Source organism: Lissotriton vulgaris, chromosome 10 (assembly GCF_964263255.1).
Source record: "Lissotriton vulgaris chromosome 10, aLisVul1.2, whole genome shotgun sequence".
Taxonomy (NCBI): Eukaryota; Metazoa; Chordata; class Amphibia; order Caudata; family Salamandridae; genus Lissotriton; species Lissotriton vulgaris.
Genome location: NC_141698.1, coordinates 382,005,829 through 382,028,872, shown reverse-complemented (window position 1 = coordinate 382,028,872; position 23,044 = coordinate 382,005,829).

Genomic DNA, 23,044 nt, shown 5'->3' with positions numbered 1-23,044 from the left:
ATAGACCGCTGGGGAACCCGTCCTGGCTTTCCCTGTGAGATAGTCCCTCCAGGGGGTCTCCAAGGTGAAACCAGGCATCCCTGGCATTTGTGTGGGGCCGTTGTGGAGATGAGGCAAGCTAATGCCCAGAGTTGCCGAGTGTGCTCCCTGGTCGGAGTAGGCACCGATGCGAGAATTATCAGTCCACTGATCCTGGTCCAAGACCCTGCCGCGTCGGGAATCGAACCCTGGTCCCGGGCCGTTCTCTGCACTCGGGTCTGCCGCCTCTAACCAGTGAGCCACACCTCTCCACAAGCCCAAATATCACCCAGATGTAGCCCAAGTATAGCCCAATGACAGAATGCCCCAGAGTGTTCTAAAGAACAACTAGAGCGCTAACAGTCCTACTTATTACAAAGGTATAGCACACCTGGAGCCATCGTGATGGGAATAAAGTGGTAATTCTTAAAACATTTAATTTAAAAAGGAGCAAAATGAGGGGGTATATTATGCAATAGAAGGTATTATTAGTGCTGCAGAAAGAAAAATTAGGGCACATTTTGAGTGACTTTTCAAATCCTCTTCTATTTCATTAAAAAATTCTGACATGCAGTCTCCCAAAATGGCCACCAGAGACAAAAGAGCCCAAATGTAGCCCAAATATCCCCCAGATGTAGCCCAAGTATAGCCCAATGACAGAATGTCCCAGAGTGTTCTAAAGAACAACTAGAGCGCTAACAGTCCTACTTATTACAAAGGTATGGCACACCTGAAGCCATCTTGATTGGAATAAAGTGGTAACTCTTAAAACATTTAATTTAAAAAGGAACAAAATTAGGGGGTATATTTTGCCATATGAATTATGATTAGTGCTGCAGAAAGAAAAATTAGGGCACATTTTGAGTGACTTCTCAAACCCTCTTCAATTTCATTAAAAAATTCTGACATACAGTCTCCCAAGATGGCCACCAGAGACAAAAGAGCCTAAATGTAGCCCAAATATCACCCAGATGTACCCCAAGTATAGCCCAATGACAGAATGTCCCAGAGTGTTCTAAAGAACAACTAGAGCGCTAACAGTCTTACTTATGACAAAAGTATGGCACACCAGAAGCCATCTTGATTGGAATGAAGTGGTAAGTCTGAAAACACTCAATTTAAAAAGGAACAACATGAGGGGGTTAATTTTGCCATAGAAAGTATGATTAGTGCTTCAGAAAGAAAAATTAGGGATCATTTTGAGTGACTTCTCAAATCCTCTTCTATTTCATTAAAAAAATTCTGACATGCAGACTGAAACATGCACTTTGAATACCAGCAGCAGACGTCCCTGGTGAGCAGTAGCTTTACTACAGTGATCTAATGTGCAACTAGAGTGCTAACATTCAGAATTTATGGCAAATGTGTGACACATCTGAATGCCTTCTTGATGGAACCAAAGTAAACAAGCATTGAAAATGCAATAGATCTCGCCCTCGTTTAAGTTAAAGCCATTCTGTTTGTAATGAGGTGGCTTTTTAGCTTTGCTTTTATTAGTGTTTTTTCAACTTTCATGTAAATAACATGCATCTGTATGCATATAAGTATATGTATGCATGCCTTTATGTTTGTATTTATATAGATATACAGATGATATATGTTTATATATGTATGTATATATATATATTCACTGAAAAAACCATAGGCTATAGACCATATATAGTTAGGAATTAACATTTACAAAACCTTGAAAATTCACTGAAAAAACCATAGGTTATAGACCATATATAGTTAGGAATTAGCATTTACAAAACCTTGAAAATTCACTGAAAAAACCATAGGTTATAGACCATATACAGTTAGGAATTCGCATTTACAAAACCTTATTTTACTCACACAAAACCATTGAAATTCCATAGATAGTTAGTTGCACTAACTATATATCGCGCACCCGCAATCCACTGCTGATGATGTCACATATTACATCATTCATGACATGGTCAGTGACATCACTGATGACATCACTGATGACATCTCAAATGACATCACTGATGACATCTCAAATGACATCACTGATGACATCACTGATGACATCTCATTTAACATTACTGATCACATCACTGATGATATCATTCATGTGATAATACGATGAACCTCTTCAGACTTTAATATAATAAAGAATGATAGACTTTTCAAATACTGTATGTTAATTGTTTGTTGTTTGCCTGAAATTTGGATAAAAATATATATATTAGTAGAGATAGGGCACTGTTGGGTTTAATTTTAGATAGGCAGTTTTTATCAGTGAATTTATCTTTTGGCAGTGTATAGTATCAGAGTGGAAGTAGGACTATAAAAAAGTGTATGTGATTTAATCAAGAGAAGCCTAACTCCATCCATAACTATAACAGAGAAGTCTATCTAAATCTATAACTACTACAGAGGGATAGTATATAACTATCAGAAAAAGTTTACCATATTAACTTATAGTGCACAATATACTTCAGTTTTAAAAATAATAACTTACCTTCACAAACAAGTTGAAGTGTTTAGTGATAATTCAAATGTAATGTACAACAAGAAGTAGCAGTCAAAATGGCTGTGTTTCCTTCTCTTCCTTTATATATATTCAGGTATATAACCAATATATATGTCAGGTAATAAAAGTAGAAAATGAAAGTAACATTTTCATTGGTTATCAATTCCAACACTTTAGATGTGTTTTGTGAAGTAATTTACCTCACGGTATTTAGAGAGGTCTACAGGCTTAATGGCTAAATGGAATTTCAATCAAATTTGTGAAAATGAAAGGGATTGTTATGTAGTATGAGCTAATGTATATTTGGTGAGAGTGTCTCCAGTCGTTTTTCTGTGAATTACTTTCCCACCTTTTTTATTGGACCGCTTCCCGGTATGCGTCCCGGTCCGCGAACCAGCAGCGTTACAGGAGTCCACCATTTTGAGTTTCGGTCGAATCAAGATACAAGATGGAGGGCAAATAATGTTCAGAATGGGTAGAAGGGGGCACGGTAGATGTATCTTGACCCCCTAGGTTTTCTGAGGGTGGCTGAGGAGGACCATATGTTCGAAAACCCCCCTTTTTTATTTTTTTATTTTGCACGGTTAGCTTCCAGTTCGCGTACCGGGTAGCGCTCTTAGAGCGTAGTTTGATGAAAATTAGAGAAAAAAGTTAGAGAAAAATAATAATTGTGAGTGATCAGATGTAGGGTAGCTCTGAGAAGAGCTTTTGGGTTAATGGTACATTTTGGTACTTATAAGTAGGTACCAATGCACAGTCTTAAATTCAAAATGAAAATTCTGTTGCCCTCATCTGAGAAGTGAACTCCATCTCCTCTGTAGATATCTTGCATGTAGTAACGCAAGTTATTGTTGTACATGGAGCCCATTCCATGGTCTCTCATGTAAGCTAAAACAGATTTGTTTACATGCTTCCTCGACTTCTCAATTTGTGGACAAAATTGGTTGGACCACCTCCATTTCTGTCTTTGGCATATATTGGAATATACCAAGGCAGTTTGAGGCAAAAGTGCCATTAATTGCTCAAAGGTGTCCTTTAAAAGCATTTCCAGACCTACCCCAGTCAAAATGCCCAAATCATTACCTCCACAGTGCACAATTAACAGGTCAGGTTTTGGCAAATACATAAAGGTTTTCACCAATGGTATCAATTGGTGACATTTTAATCCTCTTTGGCCCAACCACTTAATTTCCACATCTTGTAAATTGAGGTTAGGTAAATTTCTGTTCTCAGCATACCTTTGAGCCCAGTAGATGTAACTATGTCCAACAATCCAGACATTAAACATGGTGGGAGAAGGTTGTGCTGCAGTCAGATGAAGTGTGGTAATCAAAGGGCAGTTGAAACAGTAGGAGTTTGTAAAGAAAAAAAACTGTGGATTTCCTGTGCTAATGATTCATTAGCAGTGATTGGTGCATTTCCATTTCTGAAAACAGAAAGTTAGGGTGCATGGATGTGTTCTTTGAAAGATATAATTTGAATGGTCAAGGAAAAAACATGTAATGAAAGATTGCACTGGATACGCAGGTGCACTGAGAGTTCAGAGTTCAATTGAAACATTGTTGTGTGAACTTGCAAACAGGAGAGGTCTTTCAGGAGGTGGTTGCTAAGCAAAAAAGGCAGAGAGGGCAAAGGGGGGAAGGGTTTTGATTTGAAAAAAGTGAGGGAAGAGTTATGATTGGCTAATATGAGAGATATGTTTAACGAATATCAGCATTTCTGTGCTTTCTATAGCTGCAGCCTCTGGAGTGCATCCTCTTTGTTCTGCTGAAGACAATTCGGTGTATTTTTGAGACTGTTTTGAAACTCAAAAAGTATTTGCTAAGGTGAGAAAAGATTTATTTAATTTAGATAGAGAATAGTATGATTTAAGGAGAAAATGATGAAGAAAGCTGTGTTTTTAAAATGTGGCTTTGTCTCAAGTGATATACAAATAGATTTTGTTTCTTTGAGAAATTGTAATTGCATATTCTGTGTAGAAATCTGGCATGCAGTAACACAAGTTATTGTTGTACATGGAGCCCATTCCATGGTCTCTCATGTAAGCTGAAACAGATATGTTGTGTTTAAAAACGATTTTTGAAAACAATTACATTTCTGGATATGTTCTGCTGGAGCTTCATAGGTTGTTTGGGCCATATTTATAAGGCATTTGAGTGCCTCTGATGTTATTGTTCCCATTTTAATTGAAGAGCTTTCTCCATAGGGCAAGTTTCTTGTAAATACGCTCCCACCTGTGCTTGGTAAATTTAGATTTTGATTATGGGAGTTACATAGCCATGTTAAAAATGTCCCAAAAATGGTGCAAGGGCATTCAAAAAAACGCTTTCATGTGTCTTTAGGACATTTTCAGTCATTTCCGACTGAATGTAGGTATACAATTGATTTATATGTTGTGTTTGAAAACAATTTTTTGAAATCAATTACATTTCTGGATATGTACTGCTAGAGCTTCATAGGTTGTTTGGGCCATATTTATAAGGCATTTGAGTGTCTATGATGTTATTTTTCCCTTTTTAAATGGAAAGCGTTCTTCATGGGGCAAGTTTCTTGTAAATACGCTCCCATCTGTGCTTGGCAAATTTAGATTTTGATTATGGGAGTTACATAGCCATGTTAAAAATGTCCCAAAAACGGTGCAAGGGCATTCAAAAAAACGCTTTCATGTGTCTTAAGGACATTTTCAGTCATTTCCGACTGAATGTAGGTATACATTTGATTTATATGTTGTGTTCAAAAACATTTTTTTAAATCAATTACATTTCTGGATATGTACTGCTAGAGCTTCATAGGTTGTTTGAAGCATATTTAAAAGGCATTTGAGTGTCTATGGTGTTATTTTTCCCATTTTAATTGAAGAGCTTTCTCCATGGGGCAACTTTCTTGTAAATACGCTCCCACCTGTGCTTGGCAAATTTTGTTTTTGATTATGGGAGTTACATAGCCATGTTAAAAATGACCCAAAGATGGTGCAAGGGCAATAAAAAAAACGCTTTTACTTGTCTTAAGGACATTTTCAGTCATTTCCTCTTGAATGTAGGTATACAATTGATTTATCTGTTGTGTTTAAAAACGATTTTTTGAAATCAATTACATTTCTGGATATGTACTGCTAGAGCTTCATAGGTTGTTTGGGCCATATTTATAAGGCATTTGAGTGTCTATGATGTTATTTTTCCCTTTTTAAATGGAAAGCGTTCTCCATGGGGCAAGTTTCTTGTAAATATGCTCCCACCTGTGCTTGGCAAATTTAGATTTTGATTATGGGAGTTACATAGCCATGTTAAAAATGACCCAAAAATGGTGCAAGGGCAATCAAAAAAACGCTTTCATGTGTCTTAAGGACATTTTAAGTCAATGAGGAAACACAGGTGATGTAATTCTGAAATGAGGAAAAGAAACTCCACATTTTTCAATTACATCACTAGTGTTTCCTAAGTTTATGAATGACATTGTGCAGATGAAGTTTAGGTCTGACCACAGATTCAAAAGAGGTCTGCCCTTTGTTCAAGAGTGAAGTGGACATGACTTACTTCATTGGTAGGCCTTCACATGTAATATTTCCTTTGTTTTCTTCAACAAGCGAAAATCTCATCTGCAACCGTGTGTTGGCCTCACCTCAAACAAACAAAACAGGTGATGGACCGAATGTGGATCAATGTCACACATTCACCCCAGTCCAAAGATCTGGGCCCAAACAAACCTCTAGATAGGCCACACCTTATCGTCATCCTGAATCAATCATTTAAAATGTTAGGGAGAGATTTATGATAGGTGTATGCCTGTTTTGTACCACTGTGCGTCACTTTTGTGACGCAGTGGTGGTGCAAAAGATTTGCTATGTTAAATAATAAGTAGGGTGTTAAGTAAGAATCGAATTAGAAAGGCTAGAAAACGTCAAAGACAGCAGGATCATCTATTATTGCAGCAGTCCTCTCCCAAAAAAACTTGTGAAATCACCAAGAAAGCTCCGGGTAAGAGCACGAAATCATTCATAAGAAATATTTGTAGTAAAATAAGTATTTCAACAAAAAATGTTTCAGTCCAGAAAAAGAGAAGCAATTTAAATTGATAGGAAAAACCAATCAAAAATGTTACTGCTAGAGCAAGAGTTAACTCTGTGCATGATAGTAGAAGGAAACAACAGTTTAGGGACATTCGAAAACGAATGTTCCGCAACAGGATAATAGTTAATTTATTAAAAAATATTAAGAAAGGCAAACAGAAAGTGGCATTTTATAAGAAAAAGAAAAATGTAGAGAAAATTATTGATCATGCTTTGAAATGAAGCGAAAGTTGTTTATTTTGGTAATCAATAGAATTAGGACACTAAACAAGGTAATTTCTGATTTCAAATCAAATAGTAGATGGAAGAGAGTAGTTAATCGTAGTAACTTTTGTGAAGTTTTTTCCGGAGAATGGATGCATAGTTCAAGTTGTGAGGCATTTTTTAATGAGGAGAGTTATTTTCAGGATAATGATTTGGTGCTTGCAGTTGACACCAGTGGTCGAGCTTAAGAAGTGAAGGATGGTTGTCCATTTGAAAAAGAAAAACTTGTGACAACAGAGATAGAAGAGGTGTTAGGTAATGAGGTTTTAGAAAGACGTCCTAAAGGTCCTGTGTACATTTGGAAGTGTAGTTCTATTTGCAGTGTGCGACAGGATTCCATCAATTTGCTTTGTGATTTTGTACGGACATTTAATAAGAAAAGTTTGAAGCAGAAAAGGAAGTTGTTGCAAGAATTAGATCCTTGCAGAGTGAGACAAATGACAGGTTTGCGTGGTCATTCACTGGCTTGTCTTTCCAGGAGAGTATGCCAGAGTGTTTTTCATCATTTCAGGATGCTAGCAGTGCATCATAATAAAGTGAGGAAATTAGTGAGAATGTTGAATCATGCTAAGAGTCCAGCAATTATGCTTAAACAATTATGTGCTGCTCTTTTGCATGGTTCTGAAATAGATGTCAAGAATATTTGTGAAGAAATTGAGTTTTGTTACTTTGGAAGTAAAGATGAGAATGTTCAAATTGACCCAGAAGTAGAGGGTAATGTTGAAGACAATGTACAGGTTTCCAGTACAGATAATTTTCAGAAGGAAATTGCCACGTTTCAGATGAAATCAAGTGAGAGTCCTAATTTCACTTGTGTGTGTTGTCGACGCACTTATTACAAGAATCAGATTAAGTTAGTGGATTTATATGCAAAAAGTGAAAGGGAAAATAATAGTGAATGGAAGGATTTTGCCACATACTTGATGGTAGAAAATTATTTTGATTTGGGATCGGATCAACGTGTGTGTACTTATTGTTGTAACAAATTAAACCAAAACCAGATGCCTGCTAGGGCGGTTCATAATAATCTGGAATTGGTTGAGATTCCTTCTGAATTGAAGGATTTAAATACTTATGAATCTATTTTGATTCAAAGTATCCATCCCTTTCAGGCTATTGTAAGAATGGAGCCAAAGACAGGGAAGTTGCCTCCATCAGATTTACAGAGAGGATTAAAGGGAAGAGTTGTTTATTTGCCTCTAGATTTGAACAAAAATATTAACACAATTGGAGTAGAAAAAGTGGAAGAGGAACCTCTGGTTATCTTGGTTAATGGGGTTCCGACAAAGAATAAGAAAATATGGCAAGATTTAGTGGATGTTAGGAAAGTCAAAAAGGCAACATTGTATTTGAAGAAAAATAATAATTACTATAAGAATGTATATGTTGCAGAAGAGGAAGTAAGTGATGAAGAGGATAGCGATTTGTGTGCTGGCCAAATTGAGAAAGTAGAGGCCTCTAAAAGTGAAGAAATATATGAACATTATAGTGTTCATCCTTTGCATTCCAAGGAAGTCATGGGGAATGCTATTGAGTTGTTTCAAATGACACAAGCCAAAGGGAGTCCCATTAGTGTTTGGGAGGAAAGTTTGGAAGCTCGGTGTTTCCCACAGCTATTTCCAACAGGTCAAGGAGGAAGATATGATGAGCGACCTCATCAAATTCCTGCGTCTGAATACTGGACTTTACGATTGTATGCAGAAGATCCTAGGTTTCGTCAATGCATTCCCTATTTGTTTCATCTCCTGTTTGAAAGCGATCTGTCTGGACTGTCATATGCAGTGAACCACATCTTAAAAAGTGGTATACAGATGCGAAACATCTCGACAAGTGACTTTATGCATAAAGTCAATGTCCAAGACAGTATTTTGGATTCTCACCTAATTAATCTCATGGCGTGTCAGCGTGGTACTAATGAGTACTGGTACCGTCGTCATGGTGATTTAAAATGTATGCTGAGGAACTTAGGAACTCCAACATGGTTCCTCACTCTGAGCTGTGCCGAATATGGCTGGGAAGACTTACTTGAATTTCTACGAGAGGCAAATGGAAATATTGAAAACATTGAATTCAAGACACCCGGAGAACTGTGTTCTTTGGATCCAGTGAATGTATGCAGGTACTTCAATCATAGATTTGAAGCTATGATGTCTTTCATCACAAATAAGAAGAATCCACCTCTTTGAGAGGTGTTGGATTTCTTCTGGAGAAAGGAGTACCAAGCAAGAGGTGCTCCTCATATACATATGTTGCTGTGGATCAAGGATGCACCTAAATTTGGAACAGATCCGGATGACTTAGTGATGAATTTCATAGAACAGTATTCTACGTGTGCTGTTCCAAACGCAACGGAGAAGAAAAGCCTAAGAGAACAAGTTCTACGTTTCCAAAGCCATCGTTGTGGAAAGTACTGTCGTCGTAAATTCAGAAACAAGGACAAGTTCTATACCAAATGTCGTTTCAACTTTCCACGACCGGTGATTTCTAAAGGAAGAGTGAACAGTTTGATGTCTTCTCTGCGACATAATGTGACGAGGAAATCACCCAAAAATACATACAATTTGAAAAGGAACGAAGAGTCCAAGTACATCAACGACTACAACCCAGTGATTTTGTCCATGTGGAATGCTAACATGGATATACAGTTTGTGGCTGACAACTGTATGGCTGTGGCTCGGTATGTGACATCTTACATCACCAAAAAAGAAAAAACAGAATTGAAGGATATGTGGGAGGATATTTCCCATGAAAAAAGCCTCAGCAAGAAGTTGTACAGTTTCAGTTTGAAGATGTTGTCGCATAGAGAAATCAGAGCTTACGAATGTTCTGACCGGTTGTCTTAAGCAAGTCTCTATGCCAAATCCAGAAGTATCGTTTGGGCGAGTGTTGGTCTTGCTGCAACGCGAAATCGAGTTCTAAAACCTGTCCGGGAAATTGAGTATTTGGCGGAAAAGGAGCCAAACAGTACCGACATTTTGAAGACCAACATGTTGGATACATATTATCCAAATCGAAGCAGTCACCTTGAGAATGTTTGTCTATATGAGGTTCTACAAAATTACATATTCAAGAGGAACATCAAAGAAGATATTGAGAAAGGAGTGAATGCTGTAATTGGAAGTGAGGGATGTCTGGTCAAGCAAAGAAAATGCCAATTAGTAAACCATCGAAAATTGAGTGGCGAATCTCCAGAAAAAAAAGGAGTTTTTCTATTTAGCACTTTTGCAACTTTTCAAGCCTTGGCGTGCAGAAGAGGAACTGCTTGGAGATTTCCTCTGTTACGAAGACTCTTTCACTGCCGCTAAGGAGACCATAGAATGTCCTGCTTTTCCCAAATATCAAGAAATGTTGACTTTGGAAATTGAGCAGGAAGCAACGATTGCAGCCGAGATTGCCAGAGACAGTTCTCAGGACAGTCAGAGTTCTGTTTCATTGAGTCAGGATCCACTAGGAGGACCTATTATCGAAAATGAAGCTGCCACTGCTATGAATGAAGTGGAAAGAGCCATGGCACATGCTCAGGAGGATGCGGTTAACTTAGAAGACTTGGAAAAACAACTCAACGTTGAGCAGAGGAAAATATATGACGAAGTTACCAAGCAAATTGATCATGGATTAAGTCATGAGAAGAAAGAGTGCTCATGTACGTCGTTGAAGCCTGTCCGACTGTACGTGAGTGGAAAAGCGGGAACTGGAAAAAGTTTCCTTATTAAAGCAATTTCTTGTTATTTGCAGGAAAGGACTGAGTCATCGCTGTCTTGTGTTGTTACCGCTCCTACTGGACTGGCAGCACATAACATTAAAGGTATTACTTTGCATCGTCTACTGATGCTGCCAGTGGAGCATGACAACAAATTACAATACCACAAGTTATCTGGGGATGCTTGTTGTGAAGTTTCAAGAGTCTTGAGGAAAATGAAACTTCTTATCATTGACGAAGTAAGCATGGTTTCCAATGTCATGCTTGCCTTTGTGCATTTGAGAATGCAATAAGTTCTTAAAACTGAGTATGATGTGTTATTTGGTGGCAAACACATCATTGTTTTCGGAGATCTTCTGCAGCTGACACCAGTAAAAGGACAACCTGTGTTCAAAATACTCACGCATGAAGATACCAGGAAGTGCCTAGGGAGCATTGGCAACGTCAATATATGGTTAAACTTCAATTATGCTGAACTGCATGAACATATGCGTCAGGCAAAGGATGAAGATTACAAGAATATTCTACAAGATATTAGAATTGGAAAAGTGACCGAGCATGGGAAAGAAGCTTTAAATGCACGATTACTGTCAAATTTATATCCAGAACAAGACGTTGTGCCTGAGAATATTTTTCAGAAAATTACTGAGAAGAAATCCGGAATATGTTTGATGCCAACTCTTGCAGAATGTGCCATCTTCAACAACAAAATGTTGAATTTAGAAAAGCAAGAGATTGTGAAACTTGAAGCTATTGACAGAATAGAGCATATGGGATCAACAATTATTTTGTCTGAGAATTTGAAATCAAAATTGGATTCATTAGAGAAGACTATATCTAAAACAGCGGGTTTTGAAAAGACTTTGAATGTGTTTTTAAATTGCCGAATCATTTTGAGAAGGAATTTACATGTTGAAAGAGGTCTGGTCAATGGATCAATGGGTAATGTTGTTGATTTTGAGAAATACAGAAGTAGAGATGGTATTGAATTTTTAAAAATTAAATTTGATGGCATTGAGGAAGTACAGCGAATTGGTCATTGTTCTGCTAGGTTTTTGCTTGTTAAAGACTTATATGTTCGCCGTAAACAGTTTCCTGTTTGCTTGGCATATGCGGTGACAATCCATAAATCGCAAGGTTTAAGTGTAGATAGTGCATTGGTGAATATTGGCAGTTCTGTGTTCAAGGAGGGTATGGCATATGTGGCATTGTCACGAGTTAGAACTTTATCGGGATTGTACTTGATTGATTGTGATGTCACAAACATTTGTGCGGATCTAGATTGTGTTAAGGAATACAATAGGTTAAGAAGAGAGTATGCGCCACATTTGCCTCAATATCCTTTGTTTGAGAAACGTGTGGTAGGCCGTAAACGAAGAAATATCAGTAATAGTAGGGAGGTTGTAGCAAAAAGCCCAAAAGTCGATGAACCGAAAATTGTAAGCAGAAAGAAAACGGATTCTGTTGAAGATGTTGTCGGTTTTCAATTTGAAAACAGTTCTGGTGTCAACTGCTATGCAAATGTAGTGGTTAATGTTCTCTTTTCACTAGAGACTTTAAAAGAACAGATTGTGTTCAATTCGGAACAAAGTTTATGTTGTTTGTTGAATTCTGTGTTAGAGAAATGTAGCACTGATCGAACAAAAGTAGAAAGTGTGTCTGAAGTTCGTTATCTGTTAGATGAATGTTCAGGTCAAACAGACTTCTCTGAAAATAATCAGCAGGATTGTCAGGAGTTTTTAATGTATATGCTTAATGTATTGCAAGATGAGGGTGTAGATGTAGATCACCTGTTTGGGCTTTCTTATCAATGGCAGCATGACTGCGAGAACTGTACATTATCAAGTACTACTAGTGTAGACTCAGAAAGATTTATATATTTAACTTTGCCAGACAGAAAATCAGTCTCCTTTAATAAGCTAGTAAAAGCAGCTGATCACAACATGGAGTGTAGCCAATGTAAATCTGAAATGATGTCAACATTATTTATACGAAGATATGGCCAGTATGTCATTTTAATGATCCAACGATGTAGGCCTGATGGATCAAAATTGACAACTTTAATAAAAAATGTTGTTGCTTCGCAGTTGTCAATATCAGGAAGGACTTTTGTAACTGCAGCAATTATCTATCACGATGGTCCTTCAACAACATCAGGACATTACACAGCTTATTTAAAGTCTAGAAATGGCTGGTCATTCTGCAACGATTCTGTTGTAACTTTCAAAAAAAATTGCCGTTTGACCTTAAAAATTCTTACCTGGTGTTTTTAAAACCAAAATTTTAAGGAAAGAATCTCGGGATTTGCTCTGAGGAATTGCAAAAGGTTCATGAAGTAGAGGGAATGTAAGTCTGCAATGCTGTCTAGATTATTGGTCCAAAACTTTTAATTATAATGTCATTTTAAAAATCCAACTATATAAACCTGATGCAAGTAAGTCTGCTTCATAGTAAGCAGTATCAGTGTCATAGGAAAAGTAGAACATGAGTGAGCAAGAAGGGTAAGATATTAGTAGTCCAGGATTGTGAAAGTAATCTTAAATGTTTTCTTTCTGAAAGTTGCGAAAATAGAAAATGACGGGATTTGATTACAAGAATTACAAGAGTTGTAAATCGCTCCAACATGATTTGGCCATGTGGAAACATGTGGTAGAATGTGAGAAGTCTTTTATTGTATGTAACATATTTTTCAAAACGATGGAGGTTTTCTTTCAGAAAGTGGCGGGCTGAAAATATTAATAGCACAACAGAGTGTACGCTGTTCATAGGACATCCTTCGACGTTATGGAAAGTAAGTTAATTTTAAGGAGTTTTGAATTCAGATTTCTTATGTTGTATGGGTTTTTTAAACACAATCATTTTGATTGTGTTTTTTTTTCCCCGCTGTTACATGATGAATACCTTCAAGTCACTGATTTAAGTGAAATTTGATACATTCTGAGAACAGCAAAAATAAACCATTTAACATGTATAATTAATGTTCTACTTTTTTTACTTATGATATACATTTAGAAATGTGAGGTAGACATAGAAAAACTGAGGCTTCTGTGAATATCAAAGTTAATGCATACACTGCTGCACTTCTGTTTACTGTTTTTTTATGCTGGACTACATCTGCACTATGAGATACCTAAGCAAAGGCAACACAGGTGATGTGAATGTGAAATGAGCAAAAGAAACTCCACGTTTTACAATTACATTACTTGTGTTTTCTAAGTTTACGAATGACATTGTGCAGATGAAGTTTAGGTCTGTCTATGGACACAGAAGAGGTCTGGCCGTTGTTTAAGAGTGAAGTGGACATACCACTAATTAAAAATCCAGAATCTGAATTAAAGAGAATAGATGTGCTTCATCTGTCTCTGATAGGAAGGGTGAATGCATTGAAGATGCCTATGTTTCCTAGAGTGCTGTACCTGTTCCGTGCTATTCCACTACTAATAGAGGACAAAATTATGATACATCTGGAAGCCACCTTCATTATATTTGTATGGCAATATGGAAGGGTAAGGCGATCTACTAATTTAATGTCCATACCTAGAGAAAGGGGTGGGCTGGCCCTTCCGAATCTAAGACTTTATCACTGGGCATGTCTCCTGATTCAAATAACAATCTTAGTCCAGCCCGAACCCGGTGCTATAGGTCCAGAGCCGGTTGAAGAACAAGAGCCACCTCAGATTTTTAAGATGCTTCTGAGGGATAAGGCATTAGGGCTGCTGCACCATGAGTTGGAGCGTGGTTATTATAAAAAGACTTGGCTAAAGACATTATATAGAGCCTGGCAGGCGTGGAAAGCAATTATGAAATTTTTCAAGGTCCCAAAGTTTGATTGCGGGTAACAGTATCTTTTGTTTACTCTCTATAGCTGTCTTTCTTTTAACATAACTGTCTGTTTCCTTCCCTTATACTTACTGTTCTTTTTTAAAAAAACATTTTTGATTCGCTCCCGGTTCGCGTACCGGAGTGCGAACCGGGAAGCGAACTAAAAGAAATAGAGGTTGGCAGAGTTCCAAAAATTCTACAATTTTTTTTATAATGGGGAGGTAGTTCTGAAAAGAACTTTTTTTTGTTTTTGTTGTTTTAAATTTTTTTTATTATTTTTCAGAACATTTTTTTAATTTTTTTTGTATTTTCTGAAAATTTTGATATTTTTTTGGTTTTTTTGGGGGAGGGGGGAAACAAAAACGATTCATTGAAAAGGGCTCAACAAGAGCAACAAAAAAAAGAAGAATTTATTGTTTGGGGCGTTTCGGCAAACATGATTATCAATAGCTTTGATAATTAGAGTAATGCTACTTTCTCTGTAGCAAATGAGTTGATTACAGCGCACGCACACTTGCTTCACTTCCCCAAACTTCATTTGTATGTTTGGGACCATCTCCCTCGCCTCTGGTCCCGTCACTTCTTGTACAACCGATCTTCTTGCCATCGCAGGGTAATTTTGTTGCTCATCACATAGCTGGGCAGCACTATAGTTGTTTGGATGCCACCTACTCATATGCCGATGCATAGTGTAATTGCCGTAACTGTATTTTTTATCAGTCCCCCTGGACAGTCTATCATAACATATACGGCAAAACACGTAGCGTGCATTTACTTTTTTTTGGCCCTCAGGAAATTTAAAAAATTGCCAAATGTAGTTCTCCTTCCGATTATACCTCCTGGGCTCCTCTGGCAAAAACAGTGTCTCTTCCTGCTCTTCCTCCTCTTCCTGTTCTTCCTCTTCTTGTTGTATAATTACTTCAGCAGGTGGTCCTCTCTTCCTTGGATCTGGTGGAGGTGGTGGGTTAGAACCAGCTGAAGCTACTAATGAAGCCATATCTCAATGTTAATAAAGGGTCTTTCTCTCACCAAGATGAAAGTCAGAGTGAGGAAAGAAGGAGGGGTTTTCATCATTTGGGAAAAGCAAAAGTTCTAAACCAATGAAAAGTGTTAATTTTAGATCACATGACCTAGTATTACATCATTAGGAAACCAAAAGTGAAATGAACCAATGAAAAGTGTTATTACCGAGTCACATGACCTGCTGTGTTTACGTTTCGCGCTTTGCGCCGCTTTCCGGTCCGCTTCCGGGTCCGCTAACTTGGCGCGTCAAATGACGTATTACGCGACAACGCAAAACGTCATGCTAACGTAACAGTTACGCAAACGGAACGTTTACCGGTTCGCGGACCGAGTCGCGGCTTTAAATTGAGCTAACGGGAAGCTGACCGGTTCGCGGACTGGGAGCGAAACAAAAACAAAATAAAAAAAAAATTGTATAAAAAACATGTAAAATATATTTTAAGATTTAAAGAAGAATACATTTTACAGCTACAGATATTAGCTTTTAAAAAACCATTGAAATTCACTGAAAAAACCATAGGTTATAGACCATATATAGTTAGGAATTAGCATTTACAAAACCTTGAAAATTCAATGAAAAAACCATGGGTTATAGAACATATATAGTTAGGGATTAGCATTTACAAAACCTTATTTTACTCACACAAAACCATTGAAATTTCATATATAGTTAGTTGCACTAACTATATATCGCGCACCCGCAATCCACTGCTGATGATGTCACATATTACATCATTCATGACATGGTCAGTGACATCACTGATGACATCACTGATGACATCTCAAATGACATCACTGAGGACATCACTGAAGACATCTCAAATGACATCACTGATGACATCTCATTTGACATTACTTATCACATCACTGATGACATCATTCATGTGATAATACGATGAACCTCTTCAAACTCTAATATAACCTTAGATACAATCAGTGTAAACAGACACTCACAGGCTGTCACTCATCCATGGAGTTACTCACACACCTAGTCAGTCATGCAAACAATCAATCACACCTCCATTTCTTCAACTACACAGTTATACACACCTTATTAATTCAAACATATACTAACACATATTTACTCTCTTATGCAATCCCTGATACAAGTTCACAATGATCCATACAGCCACTCACACATTCACTGGGTCTTATGCACAGTTATTTATATATGTCAACTCTCACATGTACTGTGTTTTACATATGTACTTACTTTAACATGTAGCAGTGAGATATCCATTCACTCACCAATACACTCATGCACACAGTCAACTGTCCATACAGCTGTTTCCACATGCACTTTTGAACCCATACATCTAGTGAATCAACTGCTCACACATCTATGCACAGAGTCATACACCTCCCAGCCACCCACACACATACTCAGTCTGCCATACAAATACTTGGGCAACCATTCAATAACCCATATAGTTACTCATATAAATACTGATTTAAACTTGCAGCAGTTTACAGAACAACAGACATAATGATGCACAAATTAAGACAGTTTAGTCACTAACCCATGCATTCAGTGAGACACATTTAATCACTCTCTCATACAGTCAGTCATGCACCTACTAAATCCTTCATCCAGACACTTATTCATCCACTCATTCTTCAATATGTAAGACATATTTTAACTTTACAGAAACATACAGTCACTGGATGTTGTCATCAGTGATGTCATCAGTGATGTCACTGACCATGTCATGAATGATGTAATATGTGACATCATCAGCAGTGGATTGCGGGTGCGCGATATATAGTTAGTGCAACTAACTATATATGAAATTTCAATGGTTTTGTGTGAGTAAAATAAGGTTTTGTAAATGCTAATCCCTAACTATCTATGTTCTATAACCCATGGTTTTTTCATTGATATATATATATATATATATATATATATATATATATATATATATATATATATATATATATATATATATATATATATATATATATATATATATATATATATATATATATTCACTGAAAAAAAACATAGGTTTTAGGCCTTATATAGTTAGGAATTAGCATTTAAAAAACCTTGGAAATTCACTGAAAAAAACATAGGTTTCAGGCCTTATATAGTTAGGAATTAACATATAAAAAACCATTGAAATTCCTCCTATATAGTTAATTGGACTAACTATATATGGCGCACCCGCAATCCACTGCTGATGATGTCACATATTACATCATTCATGATATGGTCAGTGACATCACTGATGACATCTCAAATGACATCACTGATGACATCTCATTTGACATCACTGATGACATCATCCAGTGACTGTGTGTTTCTGTAAAGTTTAAATACGTTTTACATATTGACGAATGAGTGGATGTATAAGTGTCTGGATGAAGGATTTAGTTGGTGCGTGACTGACTGTATGAGTGAGTGATTAAATTTGTCTTACTGAATGCATAGGTTAGTGACTAAACTGTGAATGTGTGCATCAGTGTGTCTGTTGTTGTGTAAGCTGCTGCATGCGTTGATCAGTAGCTATATGAGTGGCTATATGGGTTATTGATTGGTTGCCCAAATATTTGTATGGGAGACTGAGTGTGTGTGTGGCTGGCTGGGAGGTGTGTGACTCAATGTGTACTTGTATCAGTGGTTGTATAAGAGAGTAAGTATGTGTTAGTATATGTTTGAATAAGTAAGGTGTTATGTGTATAACTATCTAGATGAGGAAATGGAAGTGTGATTGATTCTTTCATGACTGACTAGGTGTGTGAGTAACTCCATGGATGAGTGGCAGTGTGTGAGTGTCTGCATAGGTGTATGAGTGCATATGATAGTGTTGCATTGATGAGTGACTGTATGTATGAGTGATTGTATGGGTGAATGAGTGGATGTGTGAGTAGACCTAGGAATCAGTGAGTGCCTATGTAGTAACAGGTATTGGTGTGTCAATAGTTGCAAGAATGGTAGTCTGTATTTAACACTGGGTGTATCAAAGGTTATATTAGAGTGTGAGGAGGTGCATCATATTATCACATGAATGATGTACTCAGTGATGTCATCAGTGATGTCAAATGAGATGTCATCAGTGATGTCATTTGAGATGTCATCAGTGATGTCATCAGTGATGTCACTGACCATGTCATGAATGATGTAATATGTGACATCATCAGCAGTGGATTGCGGGTGCGCCATATATAGTTAGTCCAACTAAATATATAGGAGGAATTTCAATAGTTTTTTATATGTTAATTCCTAACTATATAAGGCCTGAAACCTATGTTTTTTTCATTGAATTTTCAAGGTTTTTTAAATGCTAATTCCTAACTATATAAGGCCTAAAACCTATGGTTTTTTCAGTGAATTTCAAAGGTTTTGTAAATGCTAATTCCTAACTATATAAGGCCTGAAACCTATGTTCAGTGAAATTAACATGGGGAAAACATGTTTTGGGGCCCCCCTTTTATCTCGGCCCCCGCTTGACAAATCCCCCCAAACTTTCAGGGAAGGAGCGGGCCATCTTCTTTGAGAAATTTGGGAAGATTCATCAACCAGCGTCAAAGTTATTCCCAATAGAATGTTGCGGATTTCCTATGGAAACTAGGTCCTAACTATACATACGTACTGGCTACCACCAGTAGGAAATATATATACACACACATATATATTATGTATATTATAAATATACATACACATATATGAAAATGAAGCTGGTAAACAGAAAATATAAACAATAGGTGAAAGTAGTACAATGTTCTGTCATGGTGGAAACCTCAGTTGCAAAGTAATACATGGTTTTTTTGGGCTGGCTTCAGCATATTATGATTTTTAAATAAATACAGTTGCGTAATTCTAAGTATATTTTTGTTTCTGTGAATAAGATGCGGATTATCGCCTGTTTGCTTGTACATGTTTTGGATTCTCTGTTCACAAAGTTTAGAAAACATCAAATATCCACTTCTCATGAGGTTTTCACCAATTCTCTTTGCAGGAAAGCTCTCCCCTCCACACCTGTTTGTTTCACATACTCGCCAATAATAAACAGCCACAGTCCCAAACATTATGAGATGCACAACAATCTTTGATGTGTGACTTTTCCAACAGTGATTGATGCGCAGTGATATGTGATCTTATAGACAAGTTCACATGTGGCTGCTCCTTGTGTGATACAGGGCACAGCAGCTACACTTTGCCCTGTGCTGCAGGGCTCTACAGTGCCCAGTGGCACAAGCAGCCCTGCAGTGCAGCCTCCAGGCACTTCCTGCCTGATCCTCTCTGTCGTATTTTTTAAACATTTCTAAAACTTTGTTGGTGGAACACTAGATCAGCAGACTGGATGATGACCGAGGACAACTCTGCAAAAGGTGTGCAGTCACAACTGCAAAACCTCTACATCTCACTCACCGTACTACTATAATTAAATCCACAGAAGGCAATCTGGATTGTGTGTGTGCTATGTACGTAATATTCATATTTAGTGCATATAAAATGACACTATTATAATTGTTGGTGTGTGCGATATTCATGCCAGACAGATTTAGTGTATATCAAACCACACTGCCGTAATTAGTGGAAATGTTTGTATTTGTTGAGAAGAGAGTTAGACAGAATACCACTAGATGCACAGAAAAAAATACAGAATAATATACACCCAAGACTAGCTAAAAACGACCTAAAAGACAACCTAAACGCTGCCTGGGGATATCATGACCTTTCCTGCACAGCTGAGCACAGAGAGCTCCTGCAGTCCCATAATTACGACGGCTCATCCCTCAGCAGTTACTGAGGGCATGCCGGGCCCTCAAAACCTCTACATGTCACTCACCAGGGGCGTCACTAGGGGGGTGCAGGGGGTTCGGCCCGCACCGGGTGACACCATCACATGGGTGACACCGTGACACCTCCGTGAGGCCAGCTTCGTGTGAAAAGTGGACGTGTGCGCGCTGCGAAAGCTCACACACACATCCAGCAGACAGACCTATAGCAGAGATACACTGACTTGTTGACAGATGCTAACGGGGCTTTTCCTGTAAATGCTCTTCATGAAAAAATTGGAGTTCCATTTGGCAAATAAGAACAGACCAGGACAAACAGTTACATAAACCGCAGAGGTAGAGACAGACTGTGTAGAATAGAGGTTTTTAATAGGTATGTGGATATTATTGTAGTTTGCATTTGCGTAATTACATGCAGTTTCAGGAAACTTGCATATATTTACATGAAATGCAAAAACATATTTGGTGCTATATTTTATATGGTTGTGAGGACACATTTTGCACTTTAAAAAAGAGCAGACAACACAAGTGCTGCAAACCGCAGCCGTCTGCGTCCGGCTGTTTGTGTTCTTGTACACATGCGCTAAGATTTTGGTACCAACAGCAAGTAATTACATGACTGTTTTAATTTCATACACTCTTGTATTTCACATAGCAACCATAACACTAACTCACCAAAATTATGGGAGGTCACATTGGTATAAAGGGACTTCTGCACACGCCTGGATGTTTTTCAGAATACCTGAAAGGGCTAGCTTAGGACTCCAATTTATCAGCCGTGTCAGTCTTTAGGAACAACATCTGACTTCTTAAGTAAACAATTGAAGACTTCTAAGAGATCCATTTAGTATCATGAGCCTACGGATAAATGTTTCTTGTTTCACCTCTGGTCATTATATTGTCCCATACGCTCCATGCTGTAGGAGCATGACGCCTCAGGGGCGGGGCTGGTACTCTCTCCATGCACTAACTGGGGCACCGAGAAATGGAGTCTGTATGAGTCACACCGGCGGGGATACCAGTGTCTGGCCAGCATGATAAGTGACCCCTGCCCGCCACCCCCACACAGCACGTTACTGGACGCTCCTGGGACACCACCTGATGTTTCCGACCCGGCTGACTAATGGGTCTGCAGTCCAGCCAAATGGTGACCCGACTTGCCCTGCGCAGGAGAAGGCAGAAAACATGCAACGCTCCCTTGGTAACCTACCTGGGCAGTCACGAGTGGAGGGGTCCCAGGGGTGGAAGCCAAGCAGTTCTTCAGAACTCCCTGCAAAGGCTACGCTATTCACAAGCCCCACCCCTGCAGTGAACTTTATAGTAGAACCACCCTGTAATTAAGTGCCTCTCACACACTATCAAAAGCAGCGTGCACGCCTTTCATGCAAGTGCCATAAAAGTATGAGGCAGTCAGACACGCTACATAAAACAAGTCTGCATTACAATGCTATCTGACAAACATAACGCTGCCTGGGGATATCATGACCTTTCCTGCACAGCTGAGCACGGAGAGCTCCTGCAGTCCCATAATTACGCCGGCTCATCCCTCAGCAGTTACTGAGTGCGCGCCGGGCCCTCGCGCATCGCCAATGCCTGTGGGACTCTGCGGATTAAAAACCACTTGAACCATTTACGGCGTCAGCATGAGCCCTCAGGGCGGGCTTATTGTTTTAACGAGGCTCTGCCCCGCTGGGACACCTGATTGCCGGTGTATGGGTTGCGTTTTACTCTGCTGAGGCAGTGTGCATGTTTATTTCTGCAGGTTCTTTTTTTCCAATTCCCTGTGCGCGTTCACTTACAGTTTTCCCGGGCCTCCCTCCGCACACGGGAGCCCCGCTCCAGCCGGAAAAATCACCCGGTCTCCCCCTTGGCACGGGAGACCGGGCGGGCACATTGAAGGCTTCCCCCAGGCAGGGGGAAGAGGAAACCATGTCCTCCCGGCCCCGCCCACAACCAGGCGGCGGCCATCTTGAGGCGGCTCGGGCCGCGGCGGTGATCTCGGGGGGCAAAACGAGGGGTGGGCACCCTCGATATTAAAATTAAAAGATTAAAATAAAAAGATTAAAATAAAAGAGAGAAGCCCCCCAAGGCCCCCCTCCCAATTTTTTTTTCCGAAAAATTGCGGGGTGCGCGCACGGTGCGTGCTTACAGATATATAATTTATTTCTCTTTTAATTTTCTCAGGGATTACTGGAGGGATATACACTATTTAACCAAAAGCGTGATCTGCGTACCAGACACTACCATTTTGACAAGTTTGGTGTAATTCCTTTCAGAGGTTCAAGCTGTAGCCGTGTCTAAATATCCTATGGAAATTAACATGGGGAAGACACGTTTTGGGACCCCCCTTTTTTCTCAGCCCCCACTTGACTAATCCCCCCCAAACTTTTAGGGAAGGAGAGGAGCGGAGCGAGCCATCTTCTTTGAGAAATTTGGGAACATTCATCAACCAGCGACAAAGTTATTCCCAATAGAATGTTGGGGATTTCCTATGGAAACTAGGTCCTAACTATATATACCTACTGGCTACCGCCAGTAGGTAATATATATATATATATATATATATGTATCGTCAGAAATAGTAAGACTATGCTCTATATTTTTTACACAATATTACGTCCACACAATATTTCTGTTTCCGATATTCTGTCAGTGATCCATATGTTAATATAAATCTAAACAATAAATATTTACATTGTTAGGTCATAGGCATCTCATTTTTTTTTTTTTTAGACCCACGGCCTCAGATTTTATTTATTTTCACAAAGTAAAATGTACACAAAGCCAATCAATGATACAATGTTATATAATCAGCAATCTTTTCATACTCGGCAGTGTGCCCGGCATTCCGGACGTATGCAAGTGAAAGTAAACAGTAGCCAGGAAAGATGCATTAGTCCACAGTTAACGGTAGGTAGAATAAAGCAAG